Source organism: Triticum urartu, chromosome 5A (genome assembly GCF_056163025.1).
Source record: "Triticum urartu cultivar PI428250 chromosome 5A, HENAU_Tu73, whole genome shotgun sequence".
NCBI classification, from domain to species: Eukaryota; Viridiplantae; Streptophyta; class Magnoliopsida; order Poales; family Poaceae; genus Triticum; species Triticum urartu.
In genome coordinates this window covers 241977717-242001453 of record NC_141877.1, presented here as the reverse complement: position 1 = coordinate 242001453, position 23737 = coordinate 241977717, and positions in this window count along the sequence as shown.

Below are 23737 nucleotides of genomic sequence, written 5' to 3'. Positions count from 1 at the left end.
ATTGACAGAATTGAGCATAGTTATGAGAATATCTAGGTATGATCATGTATATAGGCATCACGTTCGTGACAAGTAGACCGACTCCTGCCTGCATCTACTACTATTACTCCACTCATCGACCGCTATCCAGCATGCTTCTAGAGTATTAAGTTAAAAACAGAGTAACGCCCTAAGCAAGATGACATGATGTAGAGGGATAGTTTCATGCAATATGATAAAAAAACATCTTGTTATCCTCGATGGCAACGATACAATACGTGCCTTGTTGCCCCTTTTGTCACTAGGAAAGGACATCGCAAGATCGAACCCAAAGCTAAGCACTTCTCCCATGGCAAGAAAAACCAATCTAGTAGGCCAAACCAAACTGATAATTCGAAGAGACTTGCAAAGATAACCAATCATACATAAAATAATTCAGAGAAGATTCAAATATTATTCATAGATAGACTTGATCATAAACCCACAATTGATCGGTCTCAACAAACACACCGCAAAAAGAAGATTACATCGAATAGATCTCCACGAGAGAGGGGGGAACATTGTATTGAGATCCAAAAAGAGAGAAGAAGCCATCTAGCTACTAACTATGGACCCGTAGGTCTGAAGTAAACTACTCACACTTCATCGGAGGGGCTTGGATGATGATGTAGAAGCCCTCCGTGATCGATGCCCCTCCGGCGGAGCTCCGGAACAGGCCCCAAGATGGGATCTCGTGGATACAGAAAGTTGCGGCAGTGGAATTAGGTTTTTGACTCCGTCCCCGATCGTTTGGGGGTACGTGGATATATATAGGAGGAAGAAGTACGTCGGTGGAGCTTCGAGGGGCCCACGAGGCAGGGGGCGCACCCTAGGGGGGCGCCCTCCACCCTCATGGCCGCCTTGTGGCTTTCTTGACGGAGGGTCCAAGTCTCCTGGATCTTATCTGATGAGAAAATCACGTTTCCGAAGGTTTCATTCCGTTTGGACTCCGTTCGATATTCTGTTTCTCGAAAACACTGAAATAGGCAAAAAACAGCAATTCCGGGCTGGGCCTCCGGTTAATATGTTAGTCCCAAAATAATATAAAAGTGGAAAATAAAGCCCAATATAGTCCAAAACAGTAGATAATATAGCATAGAGCAATCAAAAATTATAGATACGTTGGAGACGTATCAGTTGTCAATTCAACCACACCTGGAGATTAATTATCTACAGCAAAGTGATCAGTAGCAAAGTAGTTTGATAGTTTCGATAGTAGTGACAGTAGAAATAGTAACAGTAACTGTGATGGCAGTAATTTTGTAGCAAGTGTAACAGTGATGATAGCAGTAGTAACTTAGCAGAAACAATATGGAAAAGTTCGTAGGCATTGGATCGGTGACTTGTTGGATGATATTCATCATGTGACAGTTATAACCTAGGGCGATATGACACTAGATCCAGTTCATCGATATAATGTAGGCATGTATTCTGTAAATAGTCATACACGTGCTTTATTAAAAGAACTTGCATGACATATTTTGTCCTACCCTCCCGTGGCAGCGGGGTCCATATTGGAAACTAAGGGATATTAAGGCCTCCTTTAATAGAGAACCGGAACAAAGCATTAACACATAGTGAATACATGAACTCCTCAAACTACGGTCATCACCGGGAGTAGATGACTATAGCTTGCAAGATCGGATCTAGAACATGGATATAATGATGATAACATAAACGGTTCAGATCTGAAATCATGGCACCTGGGCCCAAAGTGAAAAGCATTACGCATGGAAAAGTCATAGCAACATCAATCTAAGAAAAATAGTGGATACTAGGGACCAAGCCCTAATAAAACTAACTTGATTACATGATGAATGTCATCCAACTCCTCACCGACCAGCGAGCCTACGAAGAACGAAGATCCCCATCTTCGGAGCCCCAAACAGACTCCAGATCTACCCTCCCGAGGAAGAAGAGGGCTTGGCGGTGGCTCCGTCTCATGGATCGCGATAATTCTTTCTCCCTGATTTTTCTCTCTGAAAATAGGAATTTAAAGTGTCAGGGTTGAGGTCTGCGGGGCCACCAGGTGGGTACATGTAACACCCACAATCCGGCTATATCTCCCACGTGTCGGAGCACGACTTAGAGGCATAACCGCATTGTAGGCATGTCACAAGAGGGGTAATCTTTACACATCCCATGTACTGAATAAGAAAGAGGTACAGAGTTGGCTTACAATCGCCACTTCACACAATACATAAATATATCATTACATCATCCAGAGCACAATCAAGGTCCGACTACGGAACCAAAATAAAGACAACCCCAAATGCATAAGATCCCCGATCGCCCCAACTGGGCTCCACTACTGATCGTCTGGAAAGGAAACGTAGTAACATCCTAAGTCCTCGTCGAACTCCCACTTGAGTTCAGTCGCATCCCCTGGAGTGGCATCATCGGCACCTGCATCTAGTTTTTGAAGTAATCTGTGAGTCACGGGGACTCAGCAATCTCACACCCTTGCGATCAAGACTATTTAAGCTTATGGGTAGGGGAAAGGTATGAGGTGGAGCTGCAGCAAGCACTAGCATATATGGTGGCTAACTTACGCAAATGAGAGCGAGAAGAGAAGGCAAAGCACGATCGAGAATCTATTATCAAGAAGTGATCCTAGAACTACTTACGTTCAAGCATAACACGAGACCGTGTTCTCTTCCCGGACTCCGCCGAAAAGAGACCATCACGGTTACACACGCTGTTGACTCATTTTTAATTAAGTTAAGTTTCAGGTTCTCTACAACCGGACATTAACAAATTCCCATCTGCCCATAACCGTGGGCACGACTTTCGAAAGTTCAAAACCCTGCAGGGGTGTCCCAACTTAGCACATCATAAGCTCTCACGGTCAACGAAGGATATTCCTTCTCCCAGGACGACCCGCTTAGACTCGGAATCCCGGTTACAAGACATTTCGACAATGGTAAAACAAGACCAGCAAAGCCGCCCGATGTGCCGACAAATCCCGATAGGAGTCACACGTATCTCGTTCTCAGGGCACACCGGATAGGTCAAGCTACGAGTAAAACCAAACCTCAAGTTGCCCCGAGGTGGCCCCGCAGGTTGCCCGTTTTGGACCAACACCCAGAGGAGCACTGGCCCCGGGGGGGGGGGTTAAAATAAAGATGACCCTTGAGTCCGCGGAACCCAAGGGAAACAGGCTTAGGTGGCAAATGGTAAAACCAAGGTTGGGCCTTGCTAGAGGAGTTTTATTCAAGGCGAACTGTCAAGGGGTTCCCATTATAACCCAACCGCGTAAGGAACGCAAAATCAAGGAACATAACACCAGTATGACGGAAACTAGGGCGGCAAGAGTGGAACGAAACACCAGGCATAAGGCCGAGCCTTCCACCCTTTACCAAGTATATAGGTGCATTAAAGTAAACAAGATATAATAATGATATCCCAACAATAAACATGCTCCAACAAGGAACAAACTCCAATCTTCACCTGCAACTAGCAACGCTATAAGAGGGGCTGAGCAAAGCAATAACATAGCCAAACAACGGTTTGCTAGGACAAGGTCGGTTAGAGGTTTGACATGGCAATATGGGAGGCATGATGAAGCATGTGGTAGCTATCGCGGCATAGGCATAGCAATAGAGTGAGCAACTAGCAAGCAAAGATAGAAGTGATTTCGAGGGTATGGTCATCTTGCCTGCAAAGTTCTCCGAGTTGACGTAAGCTTGATCCTCGTAAGCGTACTCAATGGGTTCCTCAACCACGTACTTGTCTCCTGGCTCTACCCAAAACAAGAACACAAGCAAAGGGAATCACAATCAACCACGGTGCAATGCACAAGCAACATGATGCAAAACATGTCATGATATGCGGGTGTGATATGCAATGCATATGCGTGCTCCGGAAGGAAAAGATTGAACCAGGCCTCAACTTGGCAAACCAAGAGCGCTGCTGGAAAGATGAGTTGATTTTGGTCGAAATCGATATAAAGATCACCGGAATCGGATGCATGGTTTGCAAATGGCAAGAAAACAATAATGGTACTATTCTGCGATTAACAACATGATGCCATCTAGAATGCAACAAGAAAATAAGCTACTGCACTCTAACATAGCAACAAAGCACATGGCAGTGACCCGCTCAAGATGCTTGACAAAAGATGAACACTGAGCTACGGCTAAATCACTCAATAGCAGGTTCAAACAAGCATGGCAAAAGTGCAAAAGATAACAGCATCTCAGACTTAGTGAAAATAACATGTCAGGATTTAACATCAGGAAGCAATGTTTAGAACAAGATAACAACATGATACAGGAACATATCATGGCAAAGCAAGACATGGCATGAATCTACTCAAAGCATGTAACAAAAGTCCCTTACTGACCATAAGCCAAAAAGGATCAGAAGATATGATGGCACCCATGTAAACATAGCAAGTTTCGTTTACAGATTCAGACTTAGCAGAAAACTGGACATGGCAAAAACAGACTTACGTAGGCATGTTTGCGAGCTCGATGCACTCACCACAAGGCATTGCATGACAAACTAAGCATACACCCAGCATGATGAGGACATCAATGTTGGAAATATGCCCTAGAGGCAATAATAAAAGCATTATTATTATATTTCCTTGTTCATGATAATTGTCTTTATTCATGCTATAATTGTGTTATCCGGAAATCGTAATACATGTGTGAATAATAGACACCAACATGTCCCTAGTAAGCCTCTAGTTGACTAGCTCGTTGATCAACAGATAGTCATGGTTTCCTGACTATGGACATTGGATGTCATTGATAACGAGATCACATCATTAGGAGAATGATGTGATGGACAAGACCCAATCCTAAACATAGCACAAGATCGTATAGTTCGTTTGCTAGAGTTTTTCCAATGTCAAAGTATCTTTTCCTTGGACCATGAGATCGTGTAACTCCCGGATACCGTAGGAGTGCTTTGGGTATACCAAACGTCACAACCTAACTAGGTGACTATAAAGGTAGACTACGGGTATCTCCGAAAGTGTCTGTTGGGTTGACACGGATCAAGACTGGGATTTGTCACTCCGTATGACGGAGAGGTATCACTGGGCCCACTCGGTAATGCATCATCATAATGAGCTCAAAGTGACCAAGTGTCTGGTCACGGAATCATTCATTACGGTACGAGTAAAGTGACTTGCCGGTAACGTGATTGAACGAGGTATTGGGATACCGACTATCGAATCTCGGGCAAGTAACATATCGATTGACATAGGGAATTGCATACGGGGTTTCTTGAATCCTCGACATCGTGGTTCATCCGATGAGATCATCGAGGAGCATGTGGGAGCCAACATGGGTATCCAGATCCCGCTGTTGGTTATTGACCGGAGAGCGATCTCGGTCATGTCTACATGTCTCCCGAACCCGTAGGGTCTACACACTTAAGGTTCGGTGACGCTAGGGTTGTAGGGATATGTATATGCAGTAACCCGAATGTTGTTCGGAGTCCCGGGTGAGATCTCGGACGTCACGAGGAGTTCTGGAATGGTCCGGAGGTAAAGATTTATATATGGGAAGTCCTGTTTCGGGCATCGGGACAAGTTTCGGGGTCATCGGTATTGTACTGGGACCACCGGAAGGGTCCCGGGGGTCCACCGGGTGGGGCCACCTGTCCCGGGGGGCCACATGGGCTATAGGGGGTGCGCCTTGGCCTACATGGGCCAAGGGCACCAGCCCCAAGAGGCCCATGCGCCTAGGGTTTCAAGGGAGGAAGAGTCCTAGGAGGGGAAGGCACCTCCTAGGTGCCTTGGGGAGGAGGGATTCCTCCCCCTTGGCCGCACCCCCTAGGAGATTGGATCTCCTAGGGCCGGCGCCCCCCCTTGGCCCTCCTATATATAGTGGGGGAAGGAGGGCTTTTCATCCACGCCTTTGGTTGCCTCCTTCTCCCTCTCCAACACCTCCTCCTCCTCCATAATGCTTGGCGAAGCCCTGACGGAGTACTGCAGCTCCATCAACACCACGCCATCGTGCTGCTGCTGGTGCCATCTCCCTCAACCTCTCCTCTCCCCTTGCTGGATCAAGAAGGAGGAGACGTGGCTGTTCCGTACGTGTGTTGAACGCGGAGGTACCATCCGTTCGGTGCTAGGATCTTCGGTGATTCGAATCACGTCGTGTACGACTACCTCATCCCCGTTCTTTGAACGCTTCCGCTCGCGATCTACAAAGGTATGTAGATGCATCCGATCACTCGTTGCTAGATGAACTCATAGATGGATCTTGGTGAAACCGTAGGAAAATTTTTGTTTTCTGCAACGTTCCCCAACAGTGGCATCATGAGCTAGGTCTATGCGTAGTTCTTCTTGCGCGAGTAGAACACAATTTGTTGTGGGCGTAGTTGTTGTAAACTTTCTTGCCGTTACTAGTCTTATCTTGCTTCAATGGTATTGTGGGATGAAGCGGCCCGGACCAACCTTACACATACGCTTACGTGAGACCGGTTCCACCGACTAACATGCACTAGTTGCATAAGGTGGCTGGCGGGTGTCTGTCTCTCCTACTTTAGTTGGAGCGGATTCGATGAAAAGGGTCCTTATGAAGGGTAAATAGAAGTTGACAAATCACGTTGTGGCTTTCACGTAGGTAAGAAAACGTTCTTGCTAGAACCCTACTTCAGCCACGTAAAACTTGCAACAACAATTAGAGGACGTCTAACTTGTTTTTGCAGCAAGTGCTTTGTGATATGATATGGCCAAAGTTGTGATGTATGAGTTGTTCATGCTATTGTAATAGGAATCACGACTTGCATGTCGATAAGTATGACAACCGGTAGGAGCCATAGGAGTTGTCTTTATTTTTTGTATGACCTGCGTGTCATTGAGAAACGCCATGTAAATTACTTTACTTTATTGTTAAACGCGTTAGCCATAGTAGTAGAAGTAATAGTTGGCGAGCAACTTCATGGAGACACGATGATGGGGATCATGATGATGGAGATCATGGTGTCAAGCCGGTGACAAGATGATCATGGAGCCCCAAGATGGAGATCAAAGGAGCTATGTGATATTGGCCATATCATGTCACTGTTATTATTTGATTGCATTTGATGTTTATCATGTTTTGCATCTTGTTTACTTAGAACGACGGTAGTAAATAAGATGATCCCTCATAATAATTTCAAGAAAGTGTTCCCCCTAACTGTGCACCGTTGCGACAGTTCGTTGTTTCAATGCACCATGTGATGATCGGGTGTTTGATTCAAACATTCACATACAACGGGTGTAAGACAGATTTACACATGCAAACACTTAGGTTGACTTGACGAGCCTAGCATGTGTATAGACATGGCCTCGGAACAAAAAAGACCAAAAGGTCGAGCATGAGTCGTATAGAAGATACGATCAACATGAAGATGTTCACCGATGTTGACTAGTCCGTCTCACGTGATGATCGGACACGGCCTAGTTGACTCGGATCATGTTATACTTAGATGACTAGAAGAGGGATGTCTATCTAAGTGGGAGTTCATTGAATAATTTGATTAGATGAACTTAATTATCATGAACTTAGTCTAAAAATCTTTACAATGTGTCTTGTAGATCAAATGGCCAACGTAGTCCTCAACTTCAACGCGTTCCTAGAGAAAACCAAGCTGAAAGACGATGGCAGCAACTATACGGACTGGGTCCAGAACCTGAGGATCATCCTCATAGCTGCCAAGAAAGATTATGTCCTACAAGCACCGCTGGGTGACGCACCTGTTCTTCCTGCAGAACAAGACGTTATGAACGCTTGGCAGGCACGTACCGATGACTACTCCCTCGTTCAGTGCGGCATGCTTTACAGCCTAGAGCCGGGGCTCCAAAAGCATTTTGAGAGACATGGAGCATATGAGATGTTCGAAGAGCTGAAAATGGTTTTCCAAGCTCATGCCCGGGTCGAGAGATATGAAGTCTCCGACAAATTCTTCAGCTGTAAGATGGAGGAAAATAGTTCTGTCAGTGAGCACATACTCACTATGTCTGGGTTACATAACCGCTTGACTCAGCTGGGAGTTAATCTCCCGGATGATGCGGTCATTGACAGAATCCTCCAGTCGCTTCCACCGAGCTACAAGAGCTTTGTGATGAACTTCAATATGCAGGGGATGGAAAAGACCATTCCTGAAGTATTTGCTATGCTGAAATTAGCAGAGGTAGAAGTCAAGAAGGAACATCAAGTGTTGATGGTGAATAAAACCACTAAGTTCAAGAAGGGCAAGGGTAAAAAGAACTTCAAGAAGGACGGCAAGGGAGTTGCCGCGCCCGGTAAGCAAGCTGCCGGGAAGAAGCCAAAGAATGGACCCAAGCCCGAGACTGAGTGCTTTTATTGCAAGGAAAGTGGTCGCTGGAAGCGGAACTGCCCCAAATACTTAGCGGACAAGAAGGCCGGCAAAAACAAAAGGTATATGTGATATACATGTAATTGATGTGTACCTTACCAGTACTCGTAGTAGCTCCTGGGTATTTGATACTGGTGCAGTTGCTCACATTTGTAACTCAAAGCAGGGGCTGCGGAATAAGCGGAGACTGGCAAAGGACGAGGTGACGATGCGTGTCGGGAATGGTTCCAAGTTCAATGTGATCACCGTCGGCACGCTACCTCTACATTTACCTTCGGGATTAGTTTTAAACCTTAATAATTGTTATTTAGTGCCAGCTTTGAGCATGAACATTGTATCGGGATCTCGTTTAATTCGAGATGGCTACTCATTTAAATCCGAGAATAATGGTTGTTCTATTTATATGAGAGATATGTTTTATGGTCATGCTCCTATGGTGAATGGTTTATACTTAATGAATCTCGAGCGTAATGCTACACATATTCATAGTGTGAGTACCAAAAGATGTAAGGTTGATAATGATAGTCCCACATACTTGTGGCACTGCCGCCTTGGTCACATAGGTGTCAAACGCATGAAGAAGCTCCATGCAGATGGACTTTTAGAGTCTCTTGATTATGAATCATTTGACACGTGCGAACCATGCCTCATGGGTAAAATGACCAAGACTCCGTTCTCAGGAACAATGGAGCGAGCAACCAACTTATTGGAAATCATACATACTGATGTGTGCGGTCCAATGAGTGTTGAGGCTCGCGGTGGCTATCGTCATGTTCTCACCCTCACTGATGACTTAAGTAGATATGGGTATGTCTACTTAATGAAACACAAGTATGAAACCTTTGAAAAGTTCAAGGAATTTCAGAGTGAGGTTGAGAATCAACGTGACAGGAAAATCAAGTTTCTACGATCAGATCGTGGAGGAGAATACTTGAGTCACGAATTTGGCACACACTTAAGAAAATGTGGAATAGTTTCACAACTCACGCCGCCTGGAACACCTCAGCGTAATGGTGTGTCCGAACGTCGTAATCGCACTCTATTAGATATGGTACGATCTATGATGTCTCTTACCGATTTACCGCTATCTTTTTGGGGCTATGCTTTAGAGACTGCCGCATTCACTTTAAATAGGGCTCCGTCGAAATCCGTTGAGACGACACCGTTTGAATTATGGTTTGGGAAGAAACCTAAGCTGTCATTTCTAAAAGTTTGGGGATGCGATGCTTATGTCAAGAAACTTCAACCTGAAAAGCTCGAACCCAAGTCGGAAAAATGCGTCTTCATAGGATACCCTAAAGAAACTGTTGGTATACCTTCTACCTCAGATCCGAAGGCAAGATCTTTGTTGCCAAGAATGGATTCTTTCTAGAGAAAGAGTTTCTCTCGAAAGAAGTAAGTGGGAGGAAAGTAGAACTTGATGAAGTGTTACCTCTTGAACCGAAAAATGGCACAACTCAAGAAAATGTTCCTGAGGTGCCTGCACCAACTAGAGAGGAAGTTAATGATGATGATCAAGATACTTCTGATCAAGCTCCTACTGAAATTTGAAGGTCCACAAGGACACGTTCCGCACCAGAGTGGTACGGCAACCCTGTCTTGGAAATCATGTTGTTAGACAACGGTGAACCTTCGAACTATGAAGAAGCGATGGCGGGCCCGGATTCCGACAAATGGCTAGAAGCCATGAAATCTGAGATAGGATCCATGTATGAAAACGAAGTATGGACTTTGACTGACTTGCCCGTTGAACGGCGAGCCATAGAAAATAAATGGATCTTTAAGAAGAAGACAGACGCGGATGGTAATGTGACCATCTATAAAGCTCGGCTTGTCGCTAAGGGTTATCGACAAGTTTAAGGGGTTGACTACGATGAGACTTTCTCACCGGTAGCGAAGCTAAAGTCCGTCCGAATCATGTTAGCAATTGCCGCATTCTACGATTATGAGATATGGCAAATGGACGTCAAAACGGCATTCCTTAATGGTTTCCTTAAGGAAGAATTGTATATGATGCAGCCAGAAGGTTTTGTCGATCCTAAGAATGCTGACAAGGTGTGCAAGCTCCAACGCTCGATTTATCGGCTGGTGCAAGCATCTCGGAGTTGGAACATTCGCTTTGATGAGATGATCAAAGCGTTTGGGTTTACGTAGACTTATGGAGAAGCCTGCGTTTACAAGAAAGTGAGTGGGAGCTCTGTAGCATTTCTCATATCATATGTAGATGACATACTTTTGATGGGAAATGATATAGAACTCTTGGAAAGCATAAAGGCCTACTTGAATAAGAGTTTTTCAATGAAGGACCTTGGAGAAGCTGCTTATATATTAGGCATCAAGATCTACAGAGATAGATCAAGACGCCTCATAGGTCTTTCACAAAGCACATACCTTGATAAGATATTGAAGAAGTTCAATATGGATCAGTCTAAGAAGGGGTTCTTGCTTGTGTTACAAGGTATGAGATTGAGCTCAGCTCAATGTCCGACCACGGCAGAAGATATAGAAGAGATGAGTGTCATCCCCTATGCCTCAGCCATAGGTTCTATTATGTATGCCATGCTGTGTACCAGACCTGATGTTAACCTTGCCGTAAGTTTGGTAGGAAGGTACCAAAGTAATCCCGGCAAGGAACACTGGACAGCGGTCAAGAATATCCTGAAGTACCTGAAAAGGACTAAGGAAATGTTTCTCGTTTATGGAGGTGACGAAGAGCTCGTCGTAAAGGGTTACGTCGACGCTAGCTTCGACACAGATCTGGATGACTCTAAGTCACAAACCGGATACGTGTTTGTTTTGAATGGTGGGGCAGTAAGCTGGTGCAGTTGCAAGCAGAGCATCGTGGCGGGATCTACATGTGAAGCGGAGTACATGGCAGCCTCGGAGGCAGCGCATGAAGCAATTTGGGTGAAGGAGTTCATCACTGACCTAGGAGTCATACCCAATGCGTCGGGGCCGATCAAGCTCTTTTGTGACAACACTGGAGCTATTGCTCTTGCCAAGGAGCCCAGGTTTCACAAGAAGACAAGGCACATCAAGCGTCGCTTCAACTCCATTCGTGAAAATGTTCAAGATGGAGACATAGAGATTTGTAAAGTACATACGGACCTGAATGTAGCGGATCTGTTGACTAAACCTCTCCCTAGAGCAAAACATGATCAACACCAGAATTCCATGGGTATTCGATTCATCACAATGTAACTAGATTATTGACTCTAGTGCAAGTGGGAGACTGTTGGAAATATGCCCTAGAGGCAATAATAAAAGCATTATTATTATATTTCCTTGTTCATGATAATTGTCTTTATTCATGCTATAATTGTGTTATCCGGAAATCGTAATACATGTGTGAATAATAGACACCAACATGTCCCTAGTAAGCCTCTAGTTGACTAGCTCGTTGATCAACAGATAGTCATGGTTTCCTGACTATGGACATTGGATGTCATTGATAACGAGATCACATCATTAGGAGAATGATGTGATGGACAAGACCCAATCCTAAACATAGCACAAGATCGTATAGTTCGTTTGCTAGAGTTTTTCCAATGTCAAAGTATCTTTTCCTTGGACCATGAGATCGTGTAACTCCCGGATACCGTAGGAGTGCTTTGGGTATACCAAACGTCACAATGTAACTGGGTGACTATAAAGGTAGACTATGGGTATCTCCGAAAGTGTCTGTTGGGTTGACACGGATCAAGACTGGGATTTGTCACTCCGTATGACGGAGAGGTATCACTGGGCCCACTCGGTAATGCATCATCATAATGAGCTCAAAGTGACCAAGTGTCTGGTCACGGGATCATGCATTACGGTACGAGTAAAGTGACTTGCCGGTAACGAGATTGAACGAGGTATTGGGATACCGACGATCGAATCTCGGGCAAGTAACATATTGATTGACAAAGGGAATTGCATACGGGGTTGCTTGAATCCTCGACATCGTGGTTCATCCGATGAGATCATCGAGGAGCATGTGGGAGCCAACATGGGTATCCAGATCCCGCTGTTGGTTATTGACCGGAGAGCGATCTCGGTCATGTCTACATGTCTCCCGAACCCGTAGGGTCTACACACTTAAGGTTCAGTGACGCTAGGGTTGTAGGGATATGTATATGTAGTAACCCGAATGTTGTTCGGAGTCCCGGGTGAGATCCCGGACGTCGCGAGGAGTTCCGGAATGGTCCGGAGGTAAAGATTTATATATGGGAAGTCCTGTTTCGGGCATCGGGACAAGTTTCGGGGTCATCGGTATTGTACCGGGACCACCGGGTGGGGCCACCTGTCCCGGGGGGCCACATGGGCTATAGGGGGTGCGCCTTGGCCTACATGGGCCAAGGGCACCAGCCCCAAGAGGCCCATGCGCCTAGGGTTTCAAGGGAGGAAGAGTCCTAGGAGGGGAAGGCACCTCCTAGGTGCCTTGGGGAGGAGGGATTCCTCCCCCTTGGCCGCACCCCCTAGGAGATTGGATCTCCTAGGGCCGGCGCCCCCCCTTGGCCCTCCTATATATAGTGGGGGAAGGAGGGCTTTTCATCCACGCCTTTGGTTGCCTCCTTCTCCCTCTCCAACACCTCCTCCTCCTCCATAGTGCTTGGCGAAGCCCTGACGGAGTACTGCAGCTCCATCAACACCACGCCGTCGTGCTGCTGCTGGTGCCATCTCCCTCAACCTCTCCTCTCCCCTTGCTGGACCAAGAAGGAGGAGACGTGGCTGTTCCGTACGTGTGTTGAACGCGGAGGTACCGTCCGTTCGGTGCTAGGATCTTCGGTGATTCGAATCATGTCGTGTACGACTACCTCATCCCCGTTCTTTGAACGCTTCCGCTCGCGATCTACAAAGGTATGTAGATGCATCCGATCACTCGTTGCTAGATGAACTCATAGATGGATCTTGGTGAAACCGTAGGAAAATTTTTGTTTTCTGCAACGTTCCCCAACAATCAATACCATTGTTACACCCACAGCCTGATAGAGGCGAGGGTCCCGATCTTTCGATGAGATGATAACTATCGATTTGGTGGAGACGACTTTGACGATCCGACTACAAACGTGCACGACATTGCGCCTTAGCAATCGCTAAACCAACCCCGAGAGGTTATTGACCACGCAGGAGCACGATCAACCTGACCACAAAGGTCTATTCCTGCAAGCAGTCGAAGAACAAGCAAGAATATGATTAAGCAATCTGAATATTGCGAGTATGGATGAAATATTGATAAAAGTGGGGTTTCATAAGCGGTCTTGGTCTGGTCGTTGGACACAAACGAAGTACATGAAGTTGCAGCGAAGGCTAACTTTTAACTAAATAAAATCCCAAGTCTAAACGAAGCCTTAAGGGCTATATATATAGGGAAAAGAGAGGGGATTTTGTCCACCCTTGGCAAGGTGGGACTAAAACACCTCCTAAGTCCTTTCCCCTATAATATGGACTCTAAAAATAGATTACATGGGCCTGGCCCAAAATAAGGTGGCGCAACACCAATAATAAGCTATGGAGGAAATTTATGAAAGGCCATCTTGTATATTTCGTCCATCTTCTTGTATGTCATCATGGTGGCTTCAAAGTCCGGAAATCTCCACTTGAACCTCCGTTCTTGTTCTCTTTGCACGCACCTTCATCTCCGTGCTTGACCATGCTCCAATGTTCATCCTTCTTGTCCGTGCTAGGCCCTTCAATTGCAAGCAACACAAATGTATCTAAGTTAGGCAGCATCGTATTCTCATGAACACTAGAAACATTACCAAGAAACGAAAGTACCTGATAATTTAATTGGCGTATCTGAGCTCTAGCAACTGTTCCAAGAGGTAAAACAACAGGGGATATGGGTGTAACTGTGGTAGCCATGTCCTCATCATCCTCCCCTTCTTGAAAACAAAGCCGTCCTCGGCGTTGCTTAATCTGAAATATGGCTAACAATAGAGACAAGGTGTACACGTTGTATATGTATATGTCATCCATTTTAACTGATCTCAGTTGTGGCACATGTGACACAGGTATACAAGAGCACCCTTCAAAAGTCGTGAAAAATAAAGCCAATATATTATCACAAGAAGTCAAAGGCATGAAAATATTGCAACTCAGTTTGCACATATAAGTGAAGCTCTTATTCATAATAAAAGATTGGCAATGCTCATCATTAAACCATCCCAACCTTGATGAACCATCACCAAGATTAGAGGTCATATCAAAATGATTAAACATTGGCACAACTATTTTCAAACGTATTTCATCCAAATCTGATCTTTTCACTGATTCACATGGTTCTTTTGCATCAATAGTTAATTCAATGGGTTCACTCAAAATTGTTTGATCACATGGCAAAGTCAAATCATGAACATAGTCCTCTAAAATAGCTGGTGTGATCAAAGTAGTGGGTAGCTCATCGCATGGTTCATTTAAATTGACAAGGAATTCATCATACTCATGTGGAGGTGGAAGATCGGTACCTTTGTCATTACCTCTGATGATCAACAAAGATGATGTAGGCACTCTAGGTGGCGACACGTCACATGGTGGAGCTGATGTAGTGCTCTCAACAATGGATGTTGTTGCCATAGGAGACGCAGTGGTGGAAGGAACAACCGTCGCAACTCGTGGGATTTGCACCTTCCGCTTGTTTATCTTGTGGGCAACACGTCTTGTTATCTCCTGTTCAGCTTTGCAAGCAAGATGAAACAAACGGTCCATAGGATAACATGTTTCATGAATTAGTATCTCCTGAATGTCACAGTTTAATCCTCCCCAAAATCTATCCATAAATTCTTCTTCACTTTCTTCTAAAGAGGAATGCAACAAGGTAGTTTGTAAATCATCATAATATTTCGTTACAGTGTCACTACCTTGTTTTAAATGTTGCAACTTTTTAATCATGTCATGAGTATAATAAGCGGGGACGAATGTATGTCGCATGGCAAGTTTCAAATCATCCCAAGTAATAGGTATATAATCAGGGTGTAACCGACAATATTCACTCCACCAAACTAAAGCATAACCAGTGAAAGAACCAACTGCAACCTTAACTTTTTTACATTCATCAAAATTATGGGAAGCAAATATAATATTTATGTCGAACTCCCATTCAATATATAAAGCAGGTCTAAAACGGCCATTAAATGATGGTATAGAAACATTAACCTGATCATGTGCATTTGGATGTTTATGCACCTCTCGTGATCGTTGTGGAATTTGCATAGGTGGTGGCACGTCTCCCGCGATCGACAAAGCCCATGGATTGACTCTAGATCATGTCATGATTAGTAGAAACAAGAAACAAAATCCAAAAATAATGTTCCTATAAATAGTAGGATGTGGTAGTAAAACGCTCACAGTAAAGCAAATATCAATGTCTTACAATGTCTTACCATGCAGCAGGCGGTGATCGGCAACCAGCGGTGTCAAGTAACTCCAAAAGTTGGGTAAAGCGATTTCTAGGTGAACGTATGGATACACGGTGTAGAAATATGTGGAGCTGGGTTGGCTTTATATATGTGGGAAAAAAATGCTACAACCACGTTAATTAGTGCAAGCTGAAAATTCGTTCAAAGTGGTCGAGTGCTGGTCCTAGGCTAGACTGTACTAGAGACGCGAGCCTAAGACACAGATGAATATTCACGCAAATAGAGAATAATGAGCGTACGAAGACAGATTGGGCTGAAACGAGAAAGAAAAATAAGAGCTGATGCACTCTTCTCTTGTTTTTCAACCTTTGCAACGAACCAAAACTAAACAGCACGTCTCCATCTTTTTGTTTTCTTCTTCTTCGTCTTTTTTTTGCTGATTCAACGTTACCAAACCAGGAAGAGTCGGTCTGATTTTTCTCAAGACTTGATCCGAAATAAAAAAAAATCCGAACTTTCCAAGTTGTATAGCACACCAAGTCTCCTTTCTCTTTTTGCTTTTTTTTCTCTTTTATTTTCGCTGTCAACACCTTCCAAACAGCAAAGCAATCAGTGTTCACGTTCTCTTCTGTCTCTCCTTTTGAAGGAAGCGCACGTTCTCTTTTCTCCCCTTTTTTCTTGTTCCACGTTTTCTTTTTGCTTTTTCCCTGGCGGATCTAATATACTACGAATATTTCCTTTGCAAACTCCATGTGGCTGACTAGGAAACTTTCCAATCTCCAAAAAGAACGTGAGTTGGCTGCTCCTTTTTTTTGAAATCAAAACCGTCCAGCAATATCCCCCTATTAAATTGCTAGTTGACCGAAAAACTCTTTCCTTGTTTAATCTTTCCTTTATTTTCTCTAAAGACACGGCTAGAACAGGGAAACCTCCAACAGAATCGTTTTTTTTTCTTGCTGATAAAACGAATCTGGACTTCCTCTCTTAAAAGAAAAACCACAACCGACCCCCCTTTTTTTTTACTATTGCCTCACGGATTTTAACAGATTCCTTTCCAAAATAGATCTGATCTATACTCAAGAATCTCAACCAGAAAAAAAAACCTGTACGTCTCCTCTTTAATTGCAGCGTTTTTTTTGCAGTACTTTCCTTCCTTTTCTCTAATAAATTTCTCACATGAGTTGCTTCCTTCTAATTTTTTTTCTTCCTTTCCAAATAAAACTTGCCCAAGCTGCCACCAACCAAACCAATCTATACTTGCCAAAAGCAAAACGAATCGTTCCAAACAGGAGCACGGGCAACTTATAATGTATCCTCTCTTCTTGGAAACAAATCAACTTTCCAAAGCCAGTAGCCTGTCACGTCCTCTTTCTTTTCTTTAATTTTTCTCTCTCTGCTACTTTCCAAGTAGGACACAACCGAATCAAACTTTCGTGCAATTTTCTTTCTACGTTCCTTCTAGACTCCTCACGTGATCTCCTTCAATATTTGTTTGGCTGATCCATACTCCCTCTAAATCTCTCTCACTTTTTTCACAAGATGAATCAGGCTCAAGATGAACTAATGTGATGGTGGTGATGAACGACAATAGCAAACGGATGGTGGTGATGTTGACAGTGACGGCAAAGAAAATAAGTGGCAGCGGAAGATGACAATGAACTGGATGATAATGTGAGCGGACGCGGCGTGGACAAAACGTGACTAGAACTCGAAACTCTAAAAGACTAGACACTAAAAACCAGCAACTCGACACACGATGCAACCGAAAATTCACTAATGCAAAAACTAAGTGAAAATAGCGAAAAGGCTCAGACTGTCTGGGACACGGATGAACTAATCTAATTTTTTTTGGCTTTTTCGTGGACTGTAGGTATGAATGACAGATGCGATCTAAACTATGAAAAACTGTAAAATCTCACCGAGCAACCTGAAAACTGATACCACTTGATAGAGGCGAGGGTCCCGATCTTTCGATGAGATGATAACTATCGATTTGGTGAAGACGACTTTGACGATCCGACTACAAACGTGCACGACGTTGCGCCTTAGCAATCGCTAAACCAACTCCAAGAGGTTATTGACCGCGCAGGAGCACGATCAACCTGACCACGAAGGTCTATTCCTGCAAGCAGTCGAAGAACAAGCAAGAATATGATTAAGCAATCTGAATATTGCGAGTATGGATGAAATATTGATAAAAGTGGGGTTTCATAAGCGGTCTTGGTCTGGTCGTTGGACACAAACGAAGTACACGAAGTTGCAGCGAAGGCTAACTTTTAACTAAATAAATCCCCAAGTCTAAACGAAGCCTTAAGGGCTATATATATAGGGAAAAGAGAGGGGATTTTGTCCACCCTTGGCAAGGTGGGACTAAAACACCTCCTAAGTCCTTTCCCCTATAATATGGACTCTAAAAATAGATTACATGGGCCTGGCCCAAAATAAGGTGGCGCAACACCAATAATAAGCTATGGAGGAAATTTATGAAAGGCCATCTTGTATATTTCGTCCATCTTCTTGTATGTCATCATGGTGGCTTCAAAGTCCGGAAATCTCCACTTGAACCTCCGTTCTTGTTCTCTTTGCACGCACCTTCATCTCCGTGCTTGACCATGCTCCAATGTTCATCCTTCTTGTCCGTGCTAGGCCCTTCAATGGCAAGCAACACAAATGTATCTAAGTTAGGCAGCATCGTATTCTCATAAACACTAGAAACATTACCAAGAAATGAAAGTACCTGATAATTTAATTGACGTATCTGAGCTCTAGCAACTGTTCCAAGAGGTAAAACAACAGGGGATATGGGTGTAACTGTGGTAGCCATGTCCTCATCACAACCCCTACTGTTACATATACTGGACCAATTACTAGAGCTCGCGCACGCCAATTAAATTACCAGGTACTTTCGTTTCTTGGTAATGATTCTAATGTTCATGAGATTATGATGCTGCCTAAATTGGATACATTTGTTTTGCTTACAAATGAAGGGCCTAGCTTGGAGAAGGATGAACATTGGAGCAAGAACACGCATGGAGTTGATGGCATGCGCAAGGGGATCAAGAACGGAGTTACAAGTGATGATTTCAGGACTTTGAAGCCGCCATAAGGAGTGCATGAAGCCTTGGACGAAATATACAAGATGCCACTTCATAATATTCGTCCATAGGCTATTCTAGGTGCTGCGTCACCTTATTAATGGGCCAGGCCCATGTAATTTCGAAATACTTAAGTATAGGCTATTTTTAGAGTCCGTATGTGTGGGGAAACAAGAGTTAGGGTTGGTTTCGGACCCCACCCTCAAGGGCCACGAAATTCCCCCCTCTTCCTCCATATATACAACCCTTAGGGCGTCGTTTAGACTTTGGGTTTTGTTTAGATTAAAAGTTCGCCATAGCTGCAACTTCGCGTACTTCGTTTGTATCCAACGACCAGACCAAGACGTCACAGAACCCCACCTTGATCAATAAAGCTTTCATCTTATATTCGCAATATCCCGATTGCAATCTCAGTTTCTTGCTTGTTCTTCGTTTGCTCGCAGGAAACAGACCCTCGTGGTCAGGTTGATCGTGCTCCGGCATGGTCAATAACCCTCGGAAGTTGGTTTAGCGATTGCTAAGGCGCGACGTCTCGCACGTTCGTAGTGGGATCGTCAAGGTGGACTCCCACAGAAAACGATAGCCACCATCTCATCGAAACATCGGGACACCTTTGCCTCTATCAAGTGGTATCAGATTTCCAGGTTGCTCGGTGAGATTTTACAGTTTTTCGTAGATTAGATCGAGTCTGTTCTTCATACCTACAGTCCACGAAAAAGCCAGAAAAAATAGGGTTAGTTCATCATATCCGAACCAATCTGAGCCTTTGCATAATCTTTTTAGGTTTTTTCTTTGTTGAATTTGCGGTTGCATCGTCGTGTCAAGTTGCTGGTCTTAGAGTCTAGTCTTTTAGAGTTTCGAGTTCTGGTCATAAGTTGTCACGCCACCGCCGCACCATCATCATCGCCCATCTACCACTTTTGCTTATCCGCCACCGCTCTGAATCCATATCCATATACCACCACCAATCCGTATCCATATACCACCACCAATCTGTATCCATATACCACCACCGCTACCATATACCACCACCACTGCCATATACCACAACCATATATCCACCACCAATCCGAGTTCTTCTCATATTAGGTTTGTTCTTGAGATCAATCTAAATTCCGATTCGTGTTTCCTTGCCTGCGTAGGTCTCGAAAAAAAGAGTCTGGAGACCCCTGGGCAGTTTTTAGGCCAAAATTTTCACAGGCAAAATTTTTTTCCCTATCCTTTTTAGGCTTTTCTGAGTCTTTTGAGCCACGTGCCATAATAGTGATTTTTTGTCGCACTTTTTCGTCGTCGCTGCCCTGATTTCCAAAAAAAAAGTGAAAAAAAAATTTTCGTGCCCATCCTATCAGTTTGACGAGGGAAGAGTTTTGAGACACTCGCCATTATAGTGATTTTTCGCAAAAAAAAAGAGGAGCGCAAAAAAAAGGAGCGCAAAAAAAAGAGCGAAAAAAAAGAGTTCCAGAGTGTGCTTTTCCCTTATTTACGTGCAGCGCCGTGATTTTGTTAGTGTTCTAGGCTCGCGTCTCTAGCACGGTCTAGCCTAGGACCAGCACAGTACCGTCGTTGAGCGTTTATTCAACTTTGCATCTCTGAATTGATTATTGCTGACCCTTTTTGCTACCATACTATAAGCCTTCCCAGCTCCACATACATCTACGTCATGCGTTTGACTCTCCCTGGCAATCGCTCTATCCAAGATTTTGAGAGTTTTGACTACAACGGTTGCCGATCACCGCCTGCTGCTGGGTAAGAACTGGTAAGAATTTGAGATTTGCTTGACGGATTTGTGACACCCGCCACCACCATCACTTGTTAGTAGTCTGTAGGATCATATTCTTGTGTGTTTCTATTGCTGCTAACCATGCCAGGATCACAAGCCGACGAGACTGACTGGGAGAACTTGACGAACAAGGAGCTTCATGATACATTTCAGCAAATGATGATTGGACAGGTGCAAGATGTGATAAACAGATTTGAAGAGGCCATGGAGAAGATAGATGGCATGGAGAAGACGTTTGAAACAAAGCTCGATAACAAGTTTGCTGAATTGCTTTCGCGTTTTCCACCACCACCACCGGCTGCTCCTGCCGCACCTCTGCAACAACAGCAACAACATCGGCTACCTCCACGTTGGGAAACAGCCCTCCGCCGAGCGAGCCGTGTCCCTCTTCAGTCGGGCCAAACTGCTGGTGCTGCTGTTCATACTTCTGTGGCTCCTACTGTTGATGTGGAGGAGGATGATTATGTGGGAGATTATGAGGATGAGGTTGATCAAAATCAGAACTACGTGCCACCACTAGCACAACAACCACCAGGTCGTCCACATGCAAATAATGGCAATGGTAGGGCTCACCCTCAGGTACGAGATCATGACCATCTCCCTAAACTAAAATTGAATATTCCACCATTTGAGGGTAGATATGTTCCTGATATATATCTTACTTGGGAGTTAGAAACTGAACAATGATTTACATGTTTACAATATCCCGAGGAGAGACGTGTTCCTGCTGCTGTTTGTGCTTTCACTAGTTTTGCATGTGTTAGGTGGTCTGAGCATTGTAGATTATATCCTATTCCGGCTACTTGGGCTGCTTTGAAAACTGCTATGCGTACTCGTTGGGTTCCACCATATTATCAACGTGAATTACTTCAAAAATTGCAGCGCTTAAGACAGGGAAAAAATTCTGTAGAAGAATATTATCAGGAATTACAAACTGGCATGATTAGATGTGGTATTGTTGAGGAGAATGAAGCTATGCTTGCACGTTTTATGGGTGGATTAAATAGAGAGATTCAGACGATCCTAGAGTATAAGGAGTATACTAATATCACTCGTTTATTCCATCTTGCTTGTAAAGCTGAACGTGAAGTGCAGGATCGACAGGCATTGGCGCGGACTAACTTTTCTGCAGGTCGACCTTCATCATGGACACCACGTGCATCATCTACTTCCACACGTTCTGCTACACCGGTGCCTCCATCGGCTGCCACCTCCAACCGTGATACAATAAAGCAGGCACAATAACCACTATCTGCCAAGAGCACACCTTCTGGGCCTGCAAAGAGCTCTTCTTCATCCATGGCATCAACAGGGCAAACACATGATATTATTTGTCGATGTTGCAAGGGTGGAGATCATTATGCGAGAGAATGCCCATCTAAGCGTGTGATGATTGTTACTGAGGATGGTGGGTATGAGTCCGCTAGTGACTATGATGAGGAGACTTTGGCTCTTATTACACGTGAAGAACACGGTGGAGACGATTTGATAGAGGCAAAGGTGTCCCGATGTTTCGATGAGATGGTGGCTATCATTTTCTGTGGGAGTCGACCTTGACGATCCGACTACGAACGTGCGAGACGTCGCGCCTTAGCAATCGCTAAACCAACTTCCGAGGGGTTATTGACCACGCCGGAGCACGATCAACCTGACCACGAGGGCCTGTTTCCTGCGAGCAAACGAAGAACAAGCAAGAAGCTGAGATTGCAATCTGGATATTGCGAATATAAGATGAAAGCTTTATTGATCAAGGTGGGGTTCTGTGACGTCTTGGTCTGGTCGTTGGACACAAACGAAGTACGCGAAGTTGCAGCTATGGCGAACTTTTAATCTAAACAAAACCCAAGTCTAAACGACGCCCTAAGGGCTGTATATATGGAGGAAGAGAGGGGAATTTCGTGGCCCTTGAGGGTGGGGTCCGAAACCAACCCTAACTCTTGTTTCCCCACACATACGGACTCTAAAAATAGCCTATACTTAAATATTTCGAAATTACATGGGCCTGGCCCATTAATAAGGTGACGCAGCACCTAGAATAGCCTATGGACGAATATTATGAAGTGGCATCTTGTATATTTCGTCCAAGGCTTCATGCACTCCTTATGGCGGCTTCAAAGTCCTGAAATCATCACTTGTAACTCCGTTCTTGATCCCCTTGCGCATGCCATCAACTCCATTCGTGTTCTTGCTCCAATGTTCATCGTTCTCCAAGCTAGGACCTTCATTTGTAAGCAAAACAAATGTATCCAATTTAGGCAGCATCATAATCTCATGAACATTAGAATCATTACCAAGAAACGAAAGTACCTGGTAATTTAATTGGCGTGCGCGAGCTCTAGTAATTGGTCCAGTATATGTAACAGTAGGGCTCGCGCAATACCATTGTTACACCCACAGCCCCTACTGTTACACCCACAATGGTATTGATGTCGTAACAATGGTATTGCGCGAGCCCTACTGTTACATATACTGGACCAATTACTAGAGCTCGCGCACGCCAATTAAATTACCAGGTACTTTCGTTTCTTGGTAATGATTCTAATGTTCATGAGATTATGATGCTGCCTAAATTGGATACATTTGTTTTGCTTACAAATGAAGGGCCTAGCTTGGAGAAGGATGAACATTGGAGCAAGAACACGCATGGAGTTGATGGCATGCGCAAGGGGATCAAGAACGGAGTTACAAGTGATGATTTCAGGACTTTGAAGCCGCCATAAGGAGTGCATGAAGCCTTGGACGAAATATACAAGATGCCACTTCATAATATTCGTCCATAGGCTATTCTAGGTGTTGCGTCACCTTATTAATGGGCCAGGCCCATGTAATTTCGAAATACTTAAGTATAGGCTATTTTTAGAGTCCGTATGTGTGGGGAAACAAGAGTTAGGGTTGGTTTCGGACCCCACCCTCAAGGGCCACGAAATTCCCCCCTCTTCCTCCATATATACAGCCCTTAGGGCGTCGTTTAGACTTTGGGTTTTGTTTAGATTAAAAGTTTGCCATAGTTGCAACTTCGCGTACTTCGTTTGTGTCCAACGACCAGACCAAGACGTCACAGAACCCCACCTTGATCAATAAAGCTTTCATCTTATATTCGTAATATCCCGATTGCAATCTCAGTTTCTTGCTTGTTCTTCGTTTGCTCGCAAGAAACAGACCCTCGTGGTCAGGTTGATCGT